At 40.7% G+C, this 19760-nt stretch overlaps 1 protein-coding gene across 4 annotated transcripts in view; it reads left to right on the forward strand.

Moving 5' to 3' along the window:
- Nucleotides 1-19760, forward strand: part of SYT1 (synaptotagmin 1) — a 664148-nt gene that overhangs the window by 118465 nt on the left and 525923 nt on the right. For all 4 annotated transcript variants that reach the window (XM_060191358.1, XM_007525653.3, XM_007525654.3 and 1 more), the window contains exon 3: nucleotides 14485-14581. The gene's annotated coding sequence lies outside the window, so the exon portion shown is untranslated. The remainder of the gene's footprint in view (nucleotides 1-14484; nucleotides 14582-19760) is intronic.

A 19760-nucleotide genomic window follows, 5' to 3' on the forward strand; every position in this document is an offset into this window, starting at 1 on the left:
AAATCATTATTGATACACAAAACACCAGAGATACTAATTTTATATTTTCAAAGAATATTTCCCAGGGGTTGGGAGTGGCACACTGAGTTAAGTGCCCATAGTATGAAGTGCAAAGAGCCCTGTTTGAGCCCCCAGCTCCCCACCTGCAAGGGATGTGGGGTTGCTTCACAAGCAGTGTGGCAGGTCTGCAAATGTCTTTCTCCCTCTCTATCTTCCCACCCCCTCTTTCTCTGTCCTATTTAAATAAAAAGGGGGGATGGCCTCCAGGAGTAGGCACTGAGCCCCAGCGATAACTGTAGAGGCCAAAAATTTAACAAATGAGTATTTCCAAAATAAATACTGAAATAGGGAAAATCTGTAGCAATTATAGTATTTGATTAAGATTTCTTTTATGATATTTTTAAAATATTTATCTTATTTATTCCCTTTTGTCCTTGTTTTATTGTTGTAGTTATTGCTGTTGTCGTTGTTGGATAGGACAGAAAGAAATGGAGAGAGGAGGGAAATACAGAGAGGGGGAGAGAAAGACAGATACCTGCAGACCTGCTTCACTGCCTGTGAAGCAACTCCCCTGCAGGTGGTGAGCCTGGGGCTCGAACCAGGATCGTTACTCTGGTCCTTATGCTTTGCGCCATCTGCACCATAGCTGCTGCTCTACTGCCCGACTTCCTTCTTTTATGATAGTAGCATCAATTTATTTCACCTTCATTTTTCTTTTCTTTATTTTTGCCTCCAGGGTTATTGCTGGGGCTCGGTGCCTGCACCATGAATCCACTGTTCCTGGAGGCCATTTTTTTTTCCTTTTGTTGCCCTTGTTTGTTTATCGTTGTTGTGGTTATTTTTATTGTTCTTATTGATGTCATTATTGTTGGGTAGGACAGAAAGAAATTGAAGGAGGAGGGGAAGACATAGAGGAGGAGAGAAAGACAGACACCTGCAGACCTGCTTCACCACTTGTGAAGTGACCCCCCCCCACAGGTGGGGAGCCAGGGGGCCCGAACTGGGATCCTTATGCCTGTCCTTCCACTTGGCGCCAAGTGCGCTTAACCCACTGCGCTACTGCCCAACCCCCTCACCTTCATTTTCTATCATCACGTGTTTAGATGAGTTTTGAATATCATTGGAAACAACTTAGAAATTTTATTTTCTTTACTGTTCTCTCTCTCATCCTCTAAACACATACATTAATTTTATTTAGTATTATCTTTCTGAATTCTCTTCCAATTATAAATGTGAGGACAGAGAAATGTCGTATTTGAGTAAACTTTTCATCTTGTGAAGAAAGTTAGTTTTATTATTATTACAATTACGTTATGTGTGTTAAAGTTCTATTATATTATTGTTAAAGTTACAATAAATGGATTGCATTTCTGAGGCCTACCTAGTCCTAGGCTACACACACAAGAGCTGTCATTTTGTTACTTAAACTAGTAGGCGGGGGCAGGGCGAGGGTGCGCTTGGTTGGGTGAGCATAACACCTTGCTTGAGGACTATGATTCAAGTCCCTGGTCCTCATGTCCAGGGGGGGAAGCTTTGCAAGCAGGGAAGCAAGGCTGCAGGCCTCTCTTTTCTCTCTTCCTCTCTCAATTTCTCTGTCTCTATCCATTAAGTGAATAAAGATTTCAAAAACTAAGTACATAAATAAAATAAACCAGTAGGCAGTTCAAATTTCTCTTCTTCATTTTTTCTTTTACATCTTCCTTTTATTTTATTTTTTATTTATAAAAAGGAAACACTGACAAAAACCATAGGAAAGAGGGATACAACTCCTCACAGTTCCCACCACCAGAACTCCGTATCCCATCCTCTCCCCTGATAGCTTTCCTATTCTTTTTTTTTAAGTTTTTTAAATATTTATTTCTTTATTCCCTTTTGTTGTCTTTGTTGTCTTGTTGTTGTTACTGATGTTGTCATTGTTGGGTAGAACAGAGAGAAATGGAGAGAGGAGGGAAGGCAGAGAGGGGCAGAGAAAGACAGACACCTGCAGACCTGCTTCACCGCCTGTGAGGCGACTCCCCTGCAAGTGGGGAACCAAGGGCTGGAACCAAGATCCTTAGGTTGGTCCTTGTTTTTTGCTCCATCTAAGATTAACCCACTGTGCTACCTCCCGACTCCCAGCTTTCCTATTCTTTATCCCTCTGGGAACATGGACCCAAGGTCATTGTGGGGTGCAGAAGGTGGAAGGTCTGGCTTCAGTAATTGCTTCCCCGCTGAACATGGGCATTGACAGGTTGATCTATACTCCCAGCCTGCCTCTCCCTTTCCCTAGTGGGGTGGGCCTCTGAGAAAGAAGGGCTCCAGGACACATTGGTGGGCTCTTCTTCATTTGTTTTCCAAGTGCTAACAGGCCGTTTAGTCTGTTGCTTCCTTGCCACACTTCTCTGTTTAATATTCCAGTGGTGTAACTGTTATCTAGTCTCTAATCTGCTAATTTATGCAACTGGTAAAGATCATTTATAAGAATAGATTTATTTTTCAGTCATGGGGTCTTCTTACTTGCTGCTGTGATTTAAATAAAGAAAAACATACTGTGCTTTTAACTCATTTTCTCATCACTTAGGCAAATGCAGAATCATTCATAATATAATATAGAAATATAATCTCAGAGGTCAGGGGTAGATAGCATAATGGTTATGCAAAGAGACCCTCAGACCTGAGACTCCAAAGTCCCAGGTTCAATCCCTTGCACCACCATAAGCCAGACCTGAACAGTGCTCTGGTAAAAAAAAAAAAAAAAGAAAGAAAGAAAGAAAGAAAGAAAGAAAGAAAGAAAGATAATTATAGAGTCTGAGAGTATATTATATGTATATGCAAACTTATCTTATAAGTAAATATTTTAACAGGTTAATTTTCAGTAAAAAAATTACATTAGTTGTTATAGTTGTTATACAAATACATAGGAACTTCTCTCTGTTATTATAGGCTACATTTTGTGGCACTTAGGCACTGTTGACTGCATTGAGTCAGCCAAAAGAATATCTTTCAATGAAGTATATGTTATGAATTTCTCGACAATAAGGTTACATATTACTGAAAATGCAATATTTTAAGATGTTTGCTTCCAGTGACTGAAATTATAATTACATTCAAAAGTAATTACACTCTCCAAGCTTCCTTACATTAAAAAAGAAAAAAAAAACCCACTGGTTTTATTGTATTTCAAATAGTCTTTAATCCTTCTCTGCCAGTCTGTCCTAACAAGTTGTTTATGAATTGAAGTCACTACCCAATATGTAAATGAGGATGTATTCACTAGAGAGCCTTCTCTATAGGAACACAAAGGAGAGAGATTACTAAACACAATTATCCTGATGAATGATTCTTACAACAGGACCTCAAAAGGAACCAATCAATCATGCATATAGATTGTAGTTTTTGGTTTTTTTTCCACAACAGATGTCCGGGATTCTTTAGGGAAAATGCACACCTATCAAGAGGATGCCTCTAAGCTGCTCCCCAGGCAAGATGAATAAAAACACAGTTGCAGTGCCCATTCCATAACATCAGAGATCACAGGGGGGAATTCTTTCAAGTCCTTTGCAAATGGTGAGCATGTTTGAATGCTTCACCATCATCCCAGAGGTTACCTGAAGGGATTCTAGTTCTTGGGGGGGGGGGGGGGAGGATGTGGTTCCAAAGAGTCTGAGCTGCAGGTTCAGAAAAGAAAGAACCACCACTGGCAATTTGGGGGGGGAAAGGACACCAGAGATCTGCATTCCAGCATGTTGTAAGGGTGAGTCAGGCGGTGGCGCACCTGGTTGAGTGCACCTGTTACCACATGCAAGGATCCAGGTTCAAGCCCCCAGTTTCCACCTGCAGGGGGAAAACTTCACAAGTTGTTTTTTGAAATTTATTTAAGAAAGGAGACATTAACAAAACCGTAGAATAGGAGGGGTACAACTCCACACAATTCCCACCACCCTATCTCCAATCCCATCCCCTTCCCTGATAGCTTTCCCATTCTCTATCCCTCTGGGAGCATGGACCCAGGGTCATTGTGGGGTGCAGAAGGTGGAAGGTCTGGCTTCTGTAAAGGAGGGCTGCAGGTGTCGCTCTGTCTCTTTCCCTCTCCACCTCCCCCTTCCCTCTTGATTTCTGATGGTCTCTATTCAATAAATAAATAAAGGTAATTTAAAAATAGAAGTTAAGAATGTTGTACCAACTCAAAGAAACTGAAATCAGTTTCTTTCTTTTTTTTAAATCCTAAATATCTTTTCTAGTCTTGTAGTTTATGTTTGGTAAGGAAAGAAGAAAATGACAACTTTACTTTTGTATGTTGTGGGAGTCTTCCTTATCATGGAAGTAAATTAAAAAAAAAAACAATAATAAAAGAGGCAAAGTCAACTGGGTGTGATTGAGTTTGGAGTTCAGATATTGTTACCATGTGCAAAGGCCTGGCTTCAAGGCCCTGGTTGCCACCTGCAGAGGAGAAAACTTTGTGAATGGTGAAGCCAGGCTGCAGGTGTCTCTGTCTCTCTCTTTCTATCTCCCCCTTCTATCTCAATTTCTCTGTTTCTATCCAGTAAATGAATAAGTGAATAAATAAATAAATATTGGGGCTGGTGTGGTTCACCTGGTTGAGCAGCACACAAGTTACAGTGCACAAGGACCAGAGTTCAAGCCCCCAGTCCCCATTTACAGGAGAAATATTTGCAAATGGTGAAGAAGTGTTATGGTGTCTTTCTCCCTCTCTACCTCCCCTTTCCCTCTCAATTTCTTGCTTTCTATCCAAAATATTTTTTTAAATATTTATTTATTCCCTTTTATTGCCCTTGCTGTTGTCGTTATTGTTGTTGTTATTGATGCTGTTGTTGTTGGATAGGACAGAGAGAAATGGAGAGAGGAGGAGAAGACAGAGAGGAGGAGAGAAAGATAGACACCTGCAGACCTGCTTCACCGCCTGTGAAGCGACTCCCCTGCAGGTGGGGAGCCGGGATCCTTACGCCAATCCCTGTGCTTTGCGCTACATGTGCTTAACCCGCTGTGCTACCACCCGACTCCCTATCCAAAATAATTTAAAAAAAGATAATACAAAGAAAAGTTAAAACAAAATTAAATGAAAGAAACTAATAAGCATTTCAGATTTCTCTTCTTAATTTGCTTTACAAACTCTAATAGTTTGTCACTTCTTTGACGTGCTTTACGTAATATCCCACTGGTATAATTCTTACCTAGTCTTTACCCTGCCTATTTACATAATAGCTAATAATCATTCAAAGTAATAAACTTATTTTTTCAGTGAAGGAATCTTGCTGTCATATGAAAATATAATGTATGACACTAATAAAACAATTTTTAAATAAAAGTAGATTGCTTTTTAGTCTTTTGATTTTCTTTTTAAATTTTTAAATTATCTTTAGTTATTTATTTGATAGAGAGTCAGAAATGGAGAGGGAAGGGGGAGATCGAGAGGGAGAGAGGCAGAGAGACACCTGCAGCCTTGCTTCACCACTCTTGAAGCTTTCCCCTGCAGGTGGGGGCCAGGGGCTCGAACCTGGGTCCTTGTGCACTGTAATACATGTGCGTTCAAAAGAGAGCACCATCACCCAGTCTCTAGACAATTTTCTTAAGATTTTTATTTTTTAAACTAGCACATAGTTCAAGTTCTAATTCAAGTTAGTTCTGTCTCATTCTAAGTCCTCAAACCTTCCTATTTTACTATCTTGCCAATTTGTTTTGTCTGGAATTCTATAGAAAATACTTTGCTCCTGGGGGCCAAGGGTGGTACACCTGGCTAGGTGCACATATTACATGCAGTGTGCAAAGATCCGGGTTCAAAACCCCGGTCCCTACCTGCAGGGGGAAAGCTTCACAAATGTGAAGCACGGGTGCAGGTGTCTCTCTGTGTTTCTCTCTCTCTCTCTCTCCCCCTTCCTCTCAATTTATGACTGTATATATCCAATAAGTAAAATAAATAAAAATAATGAAAACAATTAAAAAGAGAATGCTTTACTCTCACACTAGTTTTAGCCTTTCACACCATATGTGTCACATTTTATTATTGCAATACTTGGCGATGAGAATCCGGCATGAAGTCCAGCCAGTCTACCTTGGCGATACTCTCGATCGCACTCTGTCATTTCACGAACATCTCATAAAAACTGCAGCAAAGGTGGGCGCGAGGAATAACATCATTGCAAGACTGGCCAGCTCCTCATGGGGCGCGAGCGCTTCCACACTACGATCATCATCTCTGGCATTTTGCTATTCCACTGCAGAATACTGTGCCCCAGTATGGTTCCGTAGCCCCCATGTCCACTTGGTCGATTCCAAATTATATTCCTCCATGAGGATAATTTCTGGAACCATCCGTTCCATCCCGGTTCCATGGCTGCCAGTTCTTAGCAACATCGCCCCGCCAGATATTTGTCGGGATGCGGCATCATCTAAGTTCATTTCCCAAGTCTACGCTCGACCGGACCTGCCAATATACGCAGATATCTTCGCCCACCCTGTCCAACGCTTGACGTCTCGTCACCCAATCTGGTCCCCTTTGCCTACAATGAACTTCTCTGTTCCAGTCTCTTGGAAACAGAGTTGGCAGTCAGCTGAGGTAAAGAACAAACACCTCATCACAGACCCCTGCAAGCGTCAACCCGGCTTTGACCTAGCACGTTATGATTGGGCCCTCCTCAATCACTATCGAACAGGCCATGGCCAGTGCGCTGCTATGTTCCATCGCTGGGGAGCCAGAGACGACCCGAACTGCCCCTGCGGCTCCAGACAGACTATGACCCACATAGTCAACGACTGCCACCTCTCCAGATTCAAAGGAGGTCTCGAAACTTTACATCAGGCTCAACCTGACGCTGTTGACTGGCTACGGAAGAAGGGCAAATGCTAGAAGAAGAATTGCAATACTTGTTTCACATAAATGAGAATAAAAACCTTGATAAAGTAAGTCACCTCTCTCAAGAGTTTCAGCTACAACCGAGGGATGTGATTTAATAATTCCATCGTGTCATTTGATCGCGGGAGCGGAGCGCGCACACAGACACACACACACACACACACACACTAACACACACATCTTAATGAAAAGTCCTTAATCATGCTCTATTAATCTTAATCATCACACATACTAGAATTTAATAGTCATAAAAGTACTGTCTTGCCAATAAGTATCGAGACAAATTCAAATGAAATGTTGATTTTTGAATTACAAGATTAAGAAATCAATACATGTTCTTTCTGTTCTTTTCTTAATTTCCCAGTATATACAATAGACAATTCCTTATTCAAAAACTAAATGCCAAAAAAATAGGAGCTACAATATCAACTCATGTTTGAACACAGACCTCTAGGGACAATAAGGCAGTTTTCTTTTCTGGAATCACTATGGAGAATGGCACCTCAAGCAGCCTAGCAGAGAGATGACATAGTTTCCTAATTGTTTTTAATTATCTTTACCTATTGGATAAAGACATCCAGAAATCAAGAGGGAGTCAAGAGAAGGAGAGAGACAGAGAGACACCTGCAGCACTGCTTTAGCTCTTATAAAGCTTTCCCCCTGTAGGTGAGGACTGGGAGCTTGAACCTATGTCCTTGTGTGTGGTAACATGTGCACTCAACCAGCTGTACCACCGCCCTCATACTTTTTGAATTGTTTGACTCACGCATCTTATGTTCAGTGTACTAAATATTAAGTGTATCCCGTGGGCAAGATGATACTTTGGAGACTGTAAGAGAGACTATGCTATCCTTTCTGCCTAGAACAATTAATAATCCAGTGGCAACAGCTGACATGTTTGCAATCAGATCCAGTATCTGGAAGGAGAGAATAGATTATGCAAAGTGCTTTGATGATAAAAAGAGAGCCAAGCTAGAGGGCAGGGCAGTGTGAACTGTGGATTGAAGTGACAGGATATTAAAGAGAAGATCTCAGGAACAAAGTTAAAATACATATAGGCCATAACATGATAAGACCTTAGATTCATCAATGGGCTGATAAAATATAAGAGAAAAATATGCTGGGCATTTCAAGAGAAGAATCAGTGTTATATGACAGTTGATCAGATGTGGAGGTGGAAATTAGAGTCAGAGAATGAGGAAACTTTTCTTTTTTTTTTTTTTAGAGAATTAAACTTTTCTTTTCTTTTTTAGAGAATTAAAAAAATATATTTATTTATTCCCTTTTGTTGCCCTTGTTGTTTTCTTGTTGTAGTTATTGTTGTTGTTATTGATGTCATTGTTGTTGGATAGGACAGGGAGAAATGGAGAGAGGAGGGGAAGACAGAGAGGGGGAGAGAAAGACAGACACCTGCAGACCAGCTTCACTGCCTGTGAAGCGACTCCTCTGCAGGTGGGGCGCCAGGGGCTTGAACCAGGATCCTTATGCTGGTCCTTGCACTTTGTGTCACATGCACTTAACCCACTGCGCTACTGCCAGACTCCCGAGGCCAACTTTTCTTATGAGATTCTGAGCTAGGGGAAACACAGAAGGAGAGAAAAGCAACTCAGGATGCCAGTAAAACTGTAAGACTCATGAGAAGTCTGGTGGTTCTCTTTCAGAGATAGGAGGGTGGGGATACTGAATTTTGGTGATGAGTGTGGTGTGGAACTATTTATATTGTAATCTTAGAATCCTGTAACAATCTATTAGTACAAATGAAACTTTTAAAAAATATATTTATTAATTTTCCCTTCTGTTGCCCTTGTTTTTTATTGTTGTTGTAGTTAATTAATGTCATCGTTCTTAGGACAAAGAGAAATGGAGAGCAGAGGGGAAGACAGAGAGGAGGAGAGTAAGACAGACACCTGCAGACCCACTTCACTGCCTTTGAAGCGATTCCCCTACAGGTGGGGAGCCTGGGGCTTGAATCGGTATCCTTACGCCAGTCGTTGTGTTTGCACCACATGCACTTAAGCAAGTAAAAATTTTTTTTAATTTATTTTTTATTTAAGAAAGGATAAATTAACAAAACCATAGGGTAGGAGGGGAACAACTCCACACAATTCCCACCACCCAGTCTCCATATCCCATCCCCTCCCCTGATAACTTTCCCATTCTCTATCCCTCTGGGAGCATGGACCCAGGGTCGTTGTGGGTTGCAGAAGGTGGAAGGTCTGGCTTCTGTAATTGCTTCCCCACTGAACATGGACGTTGACTGGTCGGTCCATACTCCCAGTCTGTCTCTCTCTTTCCCTAGTAGAGTGAGTCTCTGGAGAAGCCGAGCTCCAGGACACATTAGTGGGGTCTTCAGTCCAGGGAAGCCTGGCCGGCATCCTAAAGGCATCTAGAACCTGGTGGCTGGAAAGAGAGTTAACATACAAAACCAAACAAACTGTTGAGCAATCATGGACCCAAAGGTTGGAATCATGGAGAGAAGTGTTGGGGGGGGGAGGTACTCACTGCAAACTCTAGTGTACTTCTGCTTTCAGTTATATATTTTGCACTAGATTATGGATACGTGTGAACATATGCTCTTTCTCATAGAACATGGTGTATATATAGGTTTTGGGACTTTGTTAGAAAGTGATCCACCTGGGATGGAATTAGAGAATACTATGAAAGGAAAGGTCTTACCCGAGTAATGAAGCTGAAGGGTTGTCATTCCACACGTGAAGTCTCTGGACACAGTCTGAGCTGAAGCGTGTTGAGGTGGCAATTGTTGTGTTGATTAGGTTGCGATCGGCAGATGCAATCTTATTTGATATGGATTGGGAGAGGCATGCGGGAAAGTGGGCCCTATCCTAAGGTTCCAGGACTGGGGGAAATATAGGCTTTATAGTGGAGATGTGAGGTTCCTCCTGTCTTAGGGCTTAAAAAGACAATGGATAGTTAATGTTATCATCACATTATTTGGTAATTGGGTTAACTTTGAAAAGTCTTTTGTTAGGGTTTGCTGTATAGTATCCAGTATCTTGTATATAGCTGTGCCACTGGTTGCTTCTGATCTACTTTGTCTAGTCTTTTGAGAGAGTCCGCCTATCAAATACACATCCTATATATTAAAAAGACTCAGTCTGTGTTTTAAAAACTTCGAGACATACAATTAATTTTCCCCCTCTCATATTAAAAAACCTGTCAGAACATGTGCAACACTATATCTAGTTGGTGGAAATTTGGATCCAGAATAGAGCAAGGAAGCTATCTGTGACAATACAGTGTTGTAAGCTATGCCTATATCATGAGTAGAAATACGTGAAGAGATAGCAAGGAGCTGGGGCAGGTGGGAATAGTGGGAGAGTCATCGCCAGGGCTTCTCTGCTTCAGGCTGAGCTTTTTAGATAGAGCAAAACACAGATAGACAGACATCAAGGCATTGAAGTTCGCCCTAGTGCGACAGGAGCCAGCCATATGTATAGCAAAGCAGACGTCTGCCCAGGTGAGCTGTCTCCTTGGCTTTTACATTTGCATTACTTCAGAACTGACACCTGTGATATGCAAAAGTAAGACATACTTAATATAGTGCTGAAAATAAGCAGCAACAGTATAAACTTTGATCCTTTTTTAGACTTTATTTTATTTGACAGAACAGAGAGAAATTGAGAGGGATGGGGAGGTAGAGAGAGAAGAGAGACAGAGTTACCTGCAGCCTTGCCCTGTTTTCTGATAGCATCAGGAGAACATTCTGAAAAATAATTAGATTTTATTCTGTAACAGTTGAGCACAAAATCTTTTTTTTTCATTTCCTCCCTCCCCCCCTCCTTTTTTTAAAACTAGTGATTTAATAATGGCTGACGAGATTGTGGTATAAGAAGGGTACAATTCCATACTTTATTTTATTTATCACTAATTTTTTTAAAAAAGCACAAAAGCAGGCCAAACTTACAAACCAGCGATTATCAACGGGTGATGCGCTGTTGAATCACCAACCCAAGGTGCATAATTTTTTCCTCCTCTGAGAGTATGGACCAAAATTCTTCTGGGGTGCAGGAGGTTGTGATTCTGGCTTCTGTAATTGCTTCTCTACTGAACATGGGTGTTGGCAGGTGGATCCACACCCCCAGCCTGTTTCTGTCTTTCCCTAAGGCTATGGGGAGGTTGGGTTTCATGACACATTGGTGAGGTCGTCTGCCCAGGGAAGTCAGGATGGAATCACGATAGCATCTGCAACTTTGTGACTCAAAGGTGCTAAGATATAAAACAGGACAAAGTTATTAATGAACAGGATCCTAAAAGTAGGAATAGCACAGATGAGAAAGGGGATCTCAGGGCGAAAAGAATCTAGGAAGTGTGTATCAGGTATGTTCTAATGAGACCATGCCTATAGTAGTTTTTGCTTGAGTTTGATAGCTAACATGGAGTTGGACAAAAATATTATCTGAGAAGATGGTTTCAGAGTTGAGAATAGAGCAAGAAAGTTAGGTTAGGGCAGAAAGTAGTCCCCAGACTTGAAGAAAATCTATGAATACAATTAACCCCATCAATCTGACCCAGGACCCATATCTATTAATATTTAGCACATGAGCCTGTGTGACCTCTGAGTCCCTGTCAGTCTGAGCTCACAGTCCATAATCACAGCTGGAACATTCTAGGCTGCACTTATTTCAGGACCCGTCTTCCTCGAGGGGCAGAGAAGGCTGACCCAGCCTCCCTTCAGAGAGTGGGGCTGTCCCTGCCATTGCTGCTCTACATTCAGGGCGAGGTCCTGGAGAGGCCCACAAGGGGGCTTATGATGACATTCCTGATGGCAGTGACCAAGTGATGGTGGAGAGAGGGATCTGTTAGATTTACCATTACATGCAATAGTTCCTCCATGTGACTTCTTCATGGGTATCAGGAAGTTTTCCAGGAGGTTTCCCTATGACTTACCTAACATCTTTACCTAACCGAATGGTATCTGTTCTTGTGTGTGTGTGTGTGTGTGTGTGTGTGTGTGTGTGTGTGTGTGTGTGTCTGTCTGTCTACCATATAGCTCTTTCAACAAGTTCCATGGGGCAAGACGGAAGGGGCTGCAATCAGTTGTGTCCATTGCCTTTGTCCTCTTAGTGTCTGGCCATCTGTCTGACACAAAATGTGCATGTGGAAAATTATTTCTGAATTAGAGAGTGAATTTCCATCAAAGATGTCTTTGGCTTACAACACATGGTCTTATGCAGTGGGTGATATTGTGGGTGCTGGTGGGAGCTGGTAGTATCCTTCGCACCATGTGAGTGAACAAATTATTCGAGTGAGCACATTGGTTTTCAAAACTGTGACATACCATTCCTGTCCCTCAGACTCTGCATCTATTGCTTGCTTGTAGGCTCTTAGTCCCATTGACAGATGCCTTTTAATGTTTGCTTGTTGGCTTCCAGAATGTGTGCCTATTTCTGGCTCAAATTTTCTCCACCATTAATAAAATTACAAGTGGCCATACTTCCTGAGAAACCAGATACTTTGTTGAACCTGTGTCCCAGAGGAAAAGGGGTTATAAATGTTTCTGGAGAGTGGGAAATATAGCTCACTCAGGTAGCGTGCTGCTTTGCCAGTTCACAACCCAGGTTTGAACCAGACCCCCATCACACTAATGGAAGCTTTAGCGCTGTGGTCTCTCTCTCTGTCTCTCTCTACTCTGTCCACATAGAAATAGAAATAATCCAAATTAATTAATGCTTTCTGAAGGAAAAAAGTCTTTTTGAGCTAGGAATTTCTCTTAGCAAAACAAACAAAAAAAGACCAGCTGTGAAGAAAAAAAAATCATAGTTGTATCGACTAGGAAGTAGTTCCAGAGAGCAATTACTCTGGATTTTGTAAAAATCTCTTAAGCCCAGTGTCGAGGATGCTTTCTCTTTCTTTCAAAATGAAAATTTACATGCCTCCTTAAGAATAGAAGCTACATCTCTATTGTGTTGCTTATCAACTTACAGTCATATCTTACTTGATTTTCCTCTCTGCTTTTCCAGTGCTTTCTGAGATATAAGACCTTTGTCTTTGTTTTTGTTTCAAGAGCTTGGCTTAAAAGATGGTCCACATTCCATAGCTCAGTCAGTATTAACTTGTTGAGCCATAGATGGGGAATAATGCTGATCATAGAAACAGCTGAAGCCAGCTGTCCTTTATTAATCTTATCAGGATAAATGGAGTTCAGAAGTCACTATCCTGTGGCAACTCTTCTTTTAAACCAAGAACTCATACTTTCCCAAACGCATGTCAACTCTCAGAAGTTTTTCTCTGAAGTGTGGATTTCTACCAGAACAATTCAGTTGTTGCCAAATTAGTAGTTGCCAAATAGGACTTCTTTTTTTATATCTCTTTATTGGGGAATTAATGTTTTACATTTGACAGTAAATACAATAGTTTGTGCATGCATAACATTTCTCAGTTTCCCATATAACAATACAAACCCCAATAGTTCCTCTGTCATCCTTCAAATAGGACTTCTTAATAACTGCAGAGGAACTATAATATTCTATTCTGAATATAATGAAAGCTTCAGGGAATTGTGTATTCATTTATCTTATACTAGGAAAATTTGAATACTCCAATAACAGGGTTTTGCCACATCAGCTTCCTCTGGAGAATTGAAAACTAAATGGGAAAGAAAGCAAAGTGGTTTGAATTACTAGAACCTCTGGAATCTGCAAAGTCTTCATTCTTAATTGGGGCTGTCTTATTCCACTGACAAATTCTCCTTGTGTTTCTCTATACGTGAAAGTAGTATATCATACTTTTCCTAAGGCTGCATTTCAAGATTTCACTTAAAAGAACTGTGCAAAATGTGCAAAGAAGAGGCAGTAGGTTGTGCTTTTTTAATGAAAAAAAAAAAAAAGGAATGGGAAACACATTAAAGTAGAAAGAATAACAAGAAAAATTGAAGAAAAGAAAATAAATGAGAGAAGAGGAGGAAAAGACAGAGAAAGGAAGGGAACTATTAAAATATTTGATGGAGCTCATCCATTGCTGGGGATGCTTGCTTTTGTGTGGACAGTATTTCAGTGTCCTTCCTAGGTAAATAGCAATGGCTTATCCTTTTGATTAACACTGCTGCAGCTGTTGCTTACAAAGAGATTCACAAATCAAGACAGATTCAGCTTCTTCTAAAAGGGTTGTGTGTATATGGGGGGGGGGAGGTCTTTCTTGCCAGAGAAGGGACACACTCTAGTATCCTAACAGGGAGTCTTGTTAGCAAAACAAACTGCGGGTTGCTTAGAGATAATTCCCTGAGGTTGACAATTCCACTGCGGTCCTTCTGTGGTAACACATGCTACTTCTCCTGTACAGCCCAATGGATGTGAATGATGAATGGGCTGGGGCCCGGAGGTGGTGCACCTTGGTGAGCTCACATGTTATAATGCATAAGGACCCAGGTTCAAGCCCCTGGTCACCACCTGCAGGGGGAAAGCATTGTCTCCCCTGTCTCTCTCCCTCTCTCCCTTTCCTTTCCATTTCTGGTTGTCTCTATCCAACAAGTAAATAAAGATAATACTTTAAAAAGAAGTAGTCCTTATACACAGAAGTCAATCAACTTGGTCTACCCTGTGAAACATAACATTTTCATGGATTATTTCTAATTCTCTCTCTCTCTCTCTCTCTCTCTCTCTCTCTCTCTCTCCAAGGAGAACTTGAGTGACCAGAGCACGAATTCATTTGGAAGAGTGTTCATTTTGCCTGCTGCTTCGTTCCTGGAAACTGTGCTGTGACTCTCCAATTAAGGTATTTGGAGAAAATAGAAACTTTTATGGGTTTTATCAATGATTAACACCCCCCCACCACAACCACCAAACCTTTTTTTTAAATAAAATTCTTTAATGATTTAATTATGATTAACAAGATTGTTAGATAGCAGAGGTACAGTTCCACACAGTTCCCACCACCAAAGAGTTCCCTGTCCCATCCCCTCCATTGGAAACTTCCCCATTCTTTATCCCTCTGGGAGTATGGACCCAAATTCTTTATGAGCAGAAGAAGGTGAGAGTTCTGGCTTCTATAACTGCTTCTCTGCTGCACATGGGTGTTGGCAGGTGGATCCAGACCCCCAGCCTGTTTCTATCTTTCCCTAGTGGAATAGGGCTCTGGGGAAGGGAGGACATAGGCTGGCTGGGTTGGGTGGAGTATTTGCACAGATGATGATGGGAGGTTTGTATCTATTATTTAAACATTTTTTATGGAATTCAAGGAAATATCAGTTTTATCAGTATGCATGCCCTTGGAGCACTGGTCTAGTTAATGGGGCTCTGCTCTGTTGGGGAACAGTTGGATTCCTTCCACTCGGCTTTTGCACTTGATCAAATCCAAAGTTGTCATGGTTCATTATCTGGAGACGATCTTGAGCAGCCTTGCATTCTAAGAAAATATGCCATGGCATCTGCCTCTGTGCTTTGGTGCCCTGCTGTACAGATGATGCTTGAGCAAAAAATACCGAGTCGGGTGGCGGTGGGAGAGAAGGCGGGTTTAACTTGGGCTAAGGTTGCTTTCAGCCACATCATATCTTTTTCTCACAGACCCTCTCATCCCGTGTATATCACATTGTGACTACTCCATATGTTAGCATCTGTAATCGGGGTTGTAAAGTATCTGCTTGACTGTCTTAACTAATGAATTCCATTGAATTCAATTATCATTCTATGGATTCTTCATTAGCCGATCCCATAGCTCCTTAGGTCTAAGTCATTTCTGATACTTTCAGTAGCCATGAACACCAATCTGTGAAACAAGCCAGACTTGAATCAATTAGCTCTCGAATCATAAGTTGGAGTTCCCACGATGCTAAAGTTTTAGATTTCTTTCTGAAGGTTTGACTTTGCCATTATCCTCACGTATAGAGAAGAAACTATTTTTTTTAAATAATGGAATTAATTTTGTTTTGGCCACCAAGGGTTATCGTCGGAGCTTGGCAGTGACACTACGAGTCCACTGCTCCTGGTGGCCATTTTTTTTCCTTCATTTTATTGGGTAGGACAGAGAGAAATTGAGAAAGGAAGTGAAGATAGGGAGAGAGAAAGATAGACACCTACACACTTGTTTAACTGCTTGTGAAGCATCCCCCCTGCGACAGGGGAGCTCTAGGCTAGAACCTGAATCTTTGCATGGGTCTTTGCACTTAGTAATATGTGTACTTAACCAGGTGTGCCGCCACCTGGTGCCTGAGAAACTATTTCAATAGCAAACATTTTCTCTGTCTCTCATACAACATGATACTACCATAAAAGATCACAGTAATTGGTGAAGCGAGCTTTTTTTTTTCCTTCTAATTTCTATAATGTTAAGGAATTATTAAAAATAAAATAGATCCTAAAATGCATATACTCTGAGCAAAAGTCCTTTCTTTTTTATTTAGCTTACCACCAGTGTTATTACTGAGGTTTATAATTTGCATCATCAATCCACCATGCCTGCTAACCTTGTGTTCTTCCTTTAGTTGGTTGGACAGACAGAAATTGAGAGGAAGGGGGAGATAGAAAAGGAGAGAGAGCAAGAGACTCAAAGTCCTGCCTCAACACTCCTGAAACCTCCCCCCTGCAGGTGGAGGTTTGAACTTGGGTCCTTGAGCATGGTGACATGCTGGCTCAACTGGGTGTACCACAGCCTGGTCCCCCAAAGCATTTCTTTTGCTAAGAAGTCCATGTCACAGTGCTCCGGCATAATGTTCGTTTTAATTTTTGGGGGGGGGGGTAGATAACATAATGGTTATGGAAATAGAATCAACTTTAATTTTTTTCTAGTGTGAATTTTGTGCTTGTGTTCTGATAGTGTGGTTCTTACCATACGTTTCTTCCTTTGATTCTTTTTATCACTTCATTAGGGAGATGTTGCTTTATAAGAACTGTTGCTTAAAATATTTCCTTTTTGTTCTCTTCTACTTTGATGTCTTTTGGAACAATTTCATCGTCTGTGATGCAAATATTGTGAAAAATAGCTCAGAATATCGTCTGAAGCCAAAAAAACCTATATATATATATTTCGGGGTCTATGCAGATTTCCTTTTATCAGAATCTTTGGGGATGGACTGCAGAACTAGTATCTGAAATATGTTTATTAGATGATTTCAGTGAACTCCAGATGTTTCAGGACCACCAGTCTACATAGTAAGAGTACAGACACAGTTCAGAAGACATCGTTGTGAAGGACATATGACTCAGATTTATCTGAATCAGGAAATTAAATTTCTATTTCTGTGTACACCACAGTAGATTTTTTTTTCCATACTGACAATATTTAGCTTTTTTTTTTTTTGCTTCCAGGCCTGCACCACGAATCCACTGCTCTGGAGGTCATTTTTTTCCTTTTTTTTTTTGCCCTTGTTTTTGTTTTTATTGCTATTGTTGCCATTGATGTTGTTGTTGGATGGGACAGAGAGAAATTGAGAGAGGAGGGACGACAACACGGGGGAGAGAAAGACACAGACACCTGCAGACCTACTTCACTTCTTGTGAGGTGACCCCCTGTAGGTGGGAAGCCAAGGGCTCAAACTGGGATCCTTAAGCTGGTCTCGTGCTCCGCTGCAATACCATATACCCCCAATATTTAGGTTTTAAACAAATGAAGAGCCAGTGAATGTGGACCTCAGATAGACCCTAACTGCTGGAATCAAATTACATTTGGACTTTTATGTTGTATATATATTTATCCTATTCACATATCCTGCCACTACACAAAATATTCTGATATCTCTCTTTTTTCTTTTTTAGTTAATACATTTTAATTGTATGTTAATTTATTGATTTTTGTCACCAGGTTTATTGATGGAGCTTGGTGTGGGCACTAGTTATCCACTGCTTGCAGCAGCCAATGTTCTCTTCTATTTTTCCTTGTCTGTTTTTATTAAATAGGACAGAAAGAAATTGAGAGGGGCAGGAGAAATAGAGGGGGAGAGAGAAAGATAGACACCCACATGTGAAGTGCCACTACTTTACTGCATGTGAAGTGTCACTCTTGCAGATGGGGTATGGGGGCTTCAACACTGGTCCTTACACTTTAGTAACCTATGAACGCAACTGGGTATATCACTGCTCAGCTCCCTAATGTTTTTATTTTCCACTTCATATGAATCTTAACTGCATTGAAATTCAAAATTTGTGGTCGTCTGGGAGGTGCCACAGTGATAAAGCTTTGGACTCTCAAGCATGAGGTCCCAAGTTTGATCCCCGGCAGCACATGTGCCTGAGTGATGTCTGGTTCTTTCTCTCTCCTCCTATCTTTCTCATAAATAAATAAAAAAATGTTTAAAAAAACATAAATAATTCAAAATTCAAAGTTATGGAAGTCAAGGATATACCCATAAATTAATTTTTCCCCAGGGGTCATAAGTTATTTTGTAATGGTATAAAGTATTAAGTTTATGCTTTGTGTATCTGATTATTATTGTTCACATTTGATCTTTGATATTTGATTTGGGAAGTAACGTTTTACAAATTAGTTGTCACTTGTGTGCAGTTTCTCACCTTTCCATGATCGATGTCTCTATACCAGTCCTCACTTAATCTGCAGTGAATAATTTTAGTACAGTGCTACAGTGTGTCAAATTTGAAGGGATATAGTTAAATGACAGTTAGGAGATGATGAACTATATTCTCAACTCTGAAAAGGAGAATGCTGTGGTTACCTCTGGCATTGGATTCGAGCAAAAAGAAGCAAAATTAGAGTTAGTGAGAAATCCACAGTGAAAGTTTTAGCCAGGCTAAATATCTCTTTTTATTATTATTTAATTTTCTCAGAGAGGGGAAGTGAGACAGGCAGTCAGTGAAAGGAACCACAGCCATGTTCTTGAACATGGTCCCTGTATGTGGCCAAGTAACACACTGCCCAAGTGAGCGAGCTATTTTGCCATCCCCAGCTTAGATATCTTCATGGCCTGGAAAGACATACTTCTCACACAGAAACTGTGTTAGACATGATGCCAGATACCTGGGTTCAGTTTTCTGGGCAGCAACATGATAGGATTCTAAAAGTGAAATATCAATGGAAGGAAGCACATATCAATGGGAAGGAAGTTCCATTGTCCCTCAGGCACCTAAATAGAGAGTAAATGGATTTTTCTAGAATGGTCACAGCCTGAGAAATATCCCTGGAGCAAGAGAAATGACATCGAAGAGGCTCTGAGCAGGTAAAGGGCCAGGCAGCGTTCAACTAGATGATAAATAGGTCCCTTGTTGATAGACACGTCTGCAGCTCACGGAGCAAGCAGATTCAATTAACTTGAGTAGGTAAATATGACTGTCAGTTGTCCATCCTCTTAGATGACAGATGGAGAGAGGAAGTGTCTGAATGTGAGCATAAATAAAGGGTGTGAAGAGGGAGGTACTGGGTCTCATAGGCTTGCACAGTTGACTTGGTGTCTGAATGACTGTACCTGCCAGTCAAAGTTTTCTTGAACCCTCTTGCCTTGAGGACTTTCACTTTCTGGATCTGTCAGAAGTTTGCTGGTACTGTTCATATGGGCCCAAATTTGCCAATTGGCTGCATTTCTCCAACTATCTATTGAATGCCTACTGCATGTTGGACACTATGCTGAATTTGCTACCTGTATTCCCAAACACTACTCTACAAGAATACTTTCTCTACTTGAATTTATTTTTTTTGCATTTTTCTTTTTTTTAATGTGTTTATTCAATTGGATGATGTAAGATGACAAAAATCTTCTGAGCCAAGGGAACAGAATATGAAAAGTCCATGGAAAGAGGCTCAGATAAGTATCTTTTTGTTGTTGTTGTTGTTGTTTTGAAGTCTCATGGTTTAATGATATTTAAGTTATATGATTCTTTTTTGAAATCCATTCATATTTTTTTCTCTATTAGGGGATTGATGGTTTACAGTTGACAGTAAAATACAGCAGCTGGTCCATGTGTCACAATCCTCAGTTTTTTTAATTTTTATTTTATTATTTTTTTATTTA

This window comes from Erinaceus europaeus, chromosome 5, assembly GCF_950295315.1.
Source record: "Erinaceus europaeus chromosome 5, mEriEur2.1, whole genome shotgun sequence".
NCBI lineage: Eukaryota > Metazoa > Chordata > Mammalia > Eulipotyphla > Erinaceidae > Erinaceus > Erinaceus europaeus.